Below are 6,513 nucleotides of genomic sequence, written 5' to 3' on the forward strand. Positions count from 1 at the left end.
ACTCTGCCACTTGAGCCACAGCGCCACTTCTGGCCATTTTCTGTATATGTGGTGCTGGGGAATTGAACCCAGGGCCTCACGTATAGGAGGCAAGCTCTCTTGCCACTAGGCCGTATCCCCAGCCCCTCTGTGGGGAATGTTGTTACCTTGATATAAGATTTTCCTATGAAGTCCATGGTAGTTTCAAGCCTAAGATTCTCCTGCCTTCGCTTCTCATCTGCTTGGATTCCAAGGGTGCAGCACCACTTCTGGCTCTCAACAAGGAATTGACTGAAGACCTAGACAGTTTCAAAAAGGATGACTAAAATGAAGCTATCTATGCTGTTACGTTAGCAAAGATACTCTGTGATCATCTAATCATTTTCTTTTCCTGGGGACACCTCTCCCGCCCCTTCCCTTTGTGTCTCAGTGTTATATGACCAGTTCTTGCCAGTGGAATGTGAGCAGAAGTGACATACTGGTTCCAGTTCTGGGACATTTGTACATACAGGTGCCTCTTTGCTTTCTGGCTTTCCCCCCCACAGGATTACATGGAGGAATCATAGGAAGGAAAATGACCTTTAGAAAGAACTTCATGAAGGAGTACCACTTGACCTTCAAGGGCAAGATATAATCTTGTGTTGAATCAAGCCACTGAGATTTCAGTACGAATACTTATGACAATTACCTTTGCTACCTCTGACTAAGACAATCCAATATTCCCCTCTTTTAACCCAAGACAAAATGTACAATCCAACATTCTCCCTCTATTAACTGAGGACAAGAGCAATGTCACTACTAATAAATGATGTGATGACAGGGAGAAGAAAGTAAAAAAAAAAAAATGTATGGTTAGACTTCAGTTACTCAGTTGGAAAAGGATATGGCTCAAGGTCAAATGAGAACAAATGGCATTGTTAGCTTTAATTCTGTCACAGGTACAGGTTTCATTTCCTTGATCCTACTGGGGCAGAGAGCAAACTCATAGCCACCTGCAGAAGTTTTCAGTAAGTGGACTCAGAAATCTCCTTTCTGCAGTAATACTCAGATTGTTGATGTTAGAATCACTCAGGCCTGTAAACATACTTGTGGGAATACATGAAAGTACTTATGTGCTCAGAGCTGCACAGGAGGAGAGAGGGCTGAAAGCTGACCTTGCTTATGGGGCAGGAAGGGGTCAATGAACCCAGGAACTAGGTCTGGCATCTTTGCTCCTGTGATCCCAAGGGAGTCATTGGTAATAGCTGCAAATGTTCTTGGAAATACAAAAATGAACATTTAGTGATAAACTCATACAATGGAATATTAAGCCCTAATCTGAAATTGCAATGCAAAATAAACTTTTCCTTATTACCTGGAGGCCAAAGTCTCTTTGCTCCAGAGACCACCTTCACTTGTACATATGTGGCACCTACCAACACCAAGACTTGTTTCAATACTTGCTCTTCACTGACCTGTAATAACCTATTCCCTTGTTCTCAGAACCTGCCCAGGCCCTGGGGCATGGCCACTCCTTGCTTACCAGGAAGGCAAGTCCTTCAACCTGTGGTTCCAAAAGAAGCCAACTTAGGTGGGTCCCTGTGCCGTCTTTGCTGTTGGAAAATTCTGTCATGAAAGAACAGAAAGAAAGCCCAACCCAAACATTTAACCTCCATTTGCTCTGACCTATTTAGGTCAGTTGTGAACTTATTAATACTTTGACATTAAATAGCCATTAATACTTTGACAATCTGATAAAAAGGATTCCAGGAAAATCTAGAATAGGTTGTTATTGGCAACCCTAGTTCTCAGGTTCTAAACTGTTAACGACCAGCACTGCCTTCTGGTTGTTTTTGGCTTTACCTTTCTTTCCTTTGTATGATAAAATAGCTCACAGTGTGGGAAGTTTTGAGTATTATAAAGATCATCATTCTTCTATGAGCCACTCACTGAAAACTTCACATTTCAACATCTTAGTTCAGGCATCAAGAGGCAAATACACTGGGTTTGCACTACGGTCTATTGGACAGCAGCTTTAGGACTGTGACTGGCTTTGAGTTGCTCCATTTTACAAAGCAACCATTTTGACCAAAGTTACTCCATTCTGAGTATGTTATTCTGAGTATAAAGTTACTCCTTTTTGAGTCACCAAGATAGAATGACTTTATCTCTTGTTTATACAAGTAAACAACCACCATCTCTCAGAATACTATATATGTACACACAGACATGTATACAAGTATATTATAATATTGTGGAAATCATAATGTGTGATCTAACAGTGAATATTAGTGACTAAGATCCCAGGAAAAGAAATTGCAGTCGCAACACAACTACCACAGGATATCTATAGTATTTGATCAATTAAAGCAAATGAAAGTAATGTAACTTGTGAATTTGTTGTTATTAATTTCACCATTGTGGAAAGACTCTCACATATCCATCTATGTGCCTGACCTAGCTTGCTCATCACAGATGTTTAAGAAGAAAATGATGAGAGGTACCACTTCCTCTGTGATGGGAACAAGGAAACAACTTTTGCCACCAGACTGCACCACCTTAGCACTGTTGGAGAATTCAATCAACATAGCTAGGCCCAAGTTTCAGTTTCTTGGAACTGATGACTTCTAGATGTACTAATCTGCAACAGCCCCACCCCTCACCTTTGTTCACCCTCTCAAATTACCCTCAGGTCTGTGTAAGGTTATCTCCCCTCCACCTCCGGCAACATGGCCAGAATGTGGAGAGATACTCTCAAGTTTTCTCTAATAAAGCTTGTCTAGCTTGTCTATTGTTAAGGTCATAAGATAATTCATGTTTGACTCTTACTGTTCACTCTAACCTCAAATGCTGTGTGTGTGTGTGTGTGTGTCTGTGTGTGTTTGTGTCTGTGTGTCTGTGTGTGTGTGGCAGTCCTGGGGCTTGGACTCAGAGCCTGGGTTCTGTCCCTGAGCTGTTCTGTTCAAGGCTAGCACTCTACCACTTGAGCCATGGCTCCACTTTCAGCTTTTGGTAGTTAATTGGAGAGAAGAGTCTCCCAACTTTCCTGCCCACAGTTGGCTTCAAACTGTGATCCTCAGATTTCAGCCCCCTGAGTAGCTACTATTGCAGGTGTGAGCCACTGGTGCTGATTTTGATGTTTTTATTAGCATATGCTACCTGTACAAATCGGTCTTACTGTGATATTCATATGTTTTGATTATGGCCATGTTGGTGGTATGACCACATTTCTTGTTCCTTCACCATGTAGTGAGCAACTCCTCATGTGCCATCTTAATCCAGTCTTCATGACCAACTTCAAGGATACCTCTACCCAAGTGTTTGGAAGCCAGCGGAAACTTTCCCTTGTCCAGAAAGTTCTTTTCAACCTCTTCAGCCCTCTTGGATTTCATTCTTCTTCACATTGCCCTAAAGAACCTGAAAGAACACACCATATGTTTATGTTACAGATTTGCTTACCTTGCATAAGTGTTTAATTGTCTAGAATTCTTGATGTTGCTTTCAAGAATAATTTCCTTCTTCAAAGTATGGCTTCTCCTGAAGATCCAGCTGCCCTTCTCCTTCTCCTTACCTCCTTTCACTCCAGATTAGATTGCTCCATCTATCAAGTGACCAGCCACTCTGCCCCAGGATAGCACTTAGCTTTGATCTGCTGCTTTTTACAGCAAAGCATACTGTGATCATTTTCCTGGCAGCAGAAATGTTATGTCTCCTGGAAGGAATGGTGCTCTACAAAATTTGGCCATGTCTTTATACTTGGAAACTCTATAACCTATGGAAACGTGTAGCTTACCCTCCTTGGGCTGGCAAGGATTCTTCACAATCAACACAGAATCATGACCCAGGAACAGAAGCAGCTTTACTTGTGGGTAGACTTGGCAGTTACCTATCTCTTATATCAGGTCCCTGGAAAAGGTTTACATGCAAAATAGTTCTTCATCATCCTGCCATAATGCCTACTTGGCCAGTAGGATTTTGTTGCTTTGAGTTCAAATATGAGAGCGAGAATCTCATCACTAAGGCCTCATACTTGTTCTCCCTCTTGCTTGCCCTCCCCCCTTTAAAGGAAGAGTTTCTCCTTCCTTCTTCATTCCATGTTCATTTCTCATTCTTGGAACCCCAAATAGAGTCATTAGTTTTTTCCTATATTCTATGGCTTGAATTGTGAATCACAGCCTAATCTAGAATCTCATCAAATATATACAAGCTATCTCCAACAGAAGAGACCCTTCAGCTTCTCCCCTCCTATCATTTTAGTGATCTCTAGGAGTGACATATGAATACGAGGCCAGTCAGGTTTAAGTGTGTTCATTGGTCTTTTCCAAAAGACCCTTAATGAGGAGAATGAGCTCAAAATGCAGTAAGGGGCAAGAAACACAGTAGGAAAGCTGATCTTTGGGGAAGCACAGTGCAGAGTAAATTCTGACACTGCCATTAAATCTGACTCTGTGGGAAGCCATAGCTATGCAAAGCCATGGGGGAAGTGTAGGCAATTTGATGGGGAGTGGGGTGAGGAAACATGAAGACAAGAGATAAAGAAAAGGGGAAATAAAGGCAACTTAATGTGAGAAGTGGGGGGAGGAGGGGACAAGGGGAAGAGCAAAGTGGGCCATTCTGCAGAGCTCCTCGATCTGTGGCCTCCCTTCTCCACCCAGCCACTGTGTCATTTTCATCTGTGTGTGAGAGTTTAGCTGGGTAAGAGGAGAGGAAAGACATAATCATAACCAGCAACAGAAACAAAATAAACTTAACATTACCTCCATGGGCTGAGGAGCACTTCCAAGCAAGGCCCTGGGAACCTGAGCTCCCTGAGCTGGAGACAGACCACATGCAATCCATGTCCAATTGCATCTGGAGCTCATCTCTCTCATTTTCAGTATTTTATTTTTATTCTCTTTAAATAGTTGTACAAAGGAGTTACTGTAATAGGGAGGTCAGATCTGGCCAGTGCCATCATTAACTGTGGAGAGACTTCAGGTTGACTCCAGCTCAGATAAGAGCAGAAGCCAACTCCATCGCTACTAAGCCCTCCCCCACCCTATTCAGGGAAGCTCCCCTTTATTATGATAAGTTATGTAGATTGACTACCTGAGGCCTGGAAGCTTCAAAGGAACCTGCTATGAGTAGGCGTATCCACCTGCATCATGTGAGCCCTGCCAAATCCATGCGTCAATTCTAACTAGAATGATAGGTTAGTTCAAATAGATATTATGAGACAAACTGTAACTCTATTGGCCACCTGCGTGCGGCCTAGCATGCTCTGTAAATGTTGTATCTTCATTGGTCACCTGTGTGTGGCAAGTTTGTCTGTGATGTTTGCCTTATAACCAGGCTGGAAGGCCACACGAACACGCGGTCCCAGCTCCCGAGTCTGGGCGGCACATGTGCTGGCGGTCCCAGCTCCCGAGTCTGGGCTGCACCGGTGTGCGTGGTCCCAGCTCCCGAGTCTGGGCTGCACATGTGCTGGCGGTCCCAGCTCCCGAGTCTGGGCACTGATCCTGCACTCGTGGTCGGCAGTTTCGGCTGCGACCAAGGCCGGTTCATTCACTTTTTGTTCACTTTTTACTTCCCCAATAAATCTTTTTGTCATCTTGTAGCTGGAGACTGTGTGGTGGACTCTTGGGGGAACCAGGAATCCCCTCCCTTGGGGGGGACCCCGTTTCATTGTAGCGAACCCCCACTCTACTTCAGTTACCATTGAATAGAGGTTTATGAATACAATGCATCTCAATCATATAAAACCATGAACTACCTGATAAGAATCTAGGCGTTCTCAACACATAAGTCTCCAAGAAACAGACATGAAACTCACCAAGAAGGTGCTCTCCACACTGAAGTGATCTTCTCTTCCAGCTGTGAGGCCTGGACTTCTGCTGGGATAACAGCCAATGTCTGAGCCAGGCTCTCAGGCTGCAGCTGGAACCTGCCGACTGGAGAGCTGTGGGAGGTGGCTAAGCACAGAAGACTGCAGAAAAGCCACTTGTGCTGAGCACTGGATGGGCAGAAACTATCTCCCTTCATATCTGGTGCTCCCAGAGGGTCACTTCTGGCAAGAGAGACTTCTCCCTCCTGTACCTTTGGGTTACCCTTTGAGCCTTAGAATAAAGGGATTTGTTGACTAGAACTTGAGGGTAGCCTGGTCCAGTGGGTAAACTCAAGAGTTCAAGTTTAGTTCTTTGATCTCTGCTATGGGCTTTGGTCTCTTTACTTAAAAAAATTTCTATTTATTTATTTTTAAAACAATTTAATTGGCATACAGTATTTATATATGTTTATGGATACAGTGCAAAAACTTTAATTTTTAAAATTTCTTTTACACAACTGAATTGACATAGCAACTTTACATATTCATGAAGTACAGTGTGATATTTCAACACATGTACATACTATATAAGATCAAATCAGAGTCTCATGGTAATTGGTATATCAGTTTCATTTTGATTTCCTCCTCTTCCACCTCTTCCTCCTCCTTCTCCATTTCCTCTCTCTCCTCCCTTTCCTCTGTCTCGAACTCAGGGCCTTGTGCTAGCAATTGAGCCATATCTCCAATCCTCT

At 43.3% G+C, this 6,513-nt stretch overlaps 1 long non-coding RNA gene across 1 annotated transcript; it reads right to left on the minus strand.

The window, feature by feature from the left end:
• Nucleotides 1-1,029: 1,029 nt before the first annotated feature.
• On the minus strand, nucleotides 1,030-6,035 carry LOC125339517. Its single transcript, XR_007208552.1, has 4 exons — nucleotides 5,711-6,035; nucleotides 4,711-4,850; nucleotides 3,202-3,375; nucleotides 1,030-1,584 (listed from the first exon to the last, which is right to left on the minus strand). It is a non-coding gene; the product is annotated as an uncharacterized LOC125339517 (long non-coding RNA).
• Between the last annotated feature and the right edge of the window lie 478 nt (nucleotides 6,036-6,513).

The sequence above is a fragment of the Perognathus longimembris genome, chromosome 21 (genome assembly GCF_023159225.1).
Source record: "Perognathus longimembris pacificus isolate PPM17 chromosome 21, ASM2315922v1, whole genome shotgun sequence".
Classification (NCBI taxonomy): domain Eukaryota; kingdom Metazoa; phylum Chordata; class Mammalia; order Rodentia; family Heteromyidae; genus Perognathus; species Perognathus longimembris.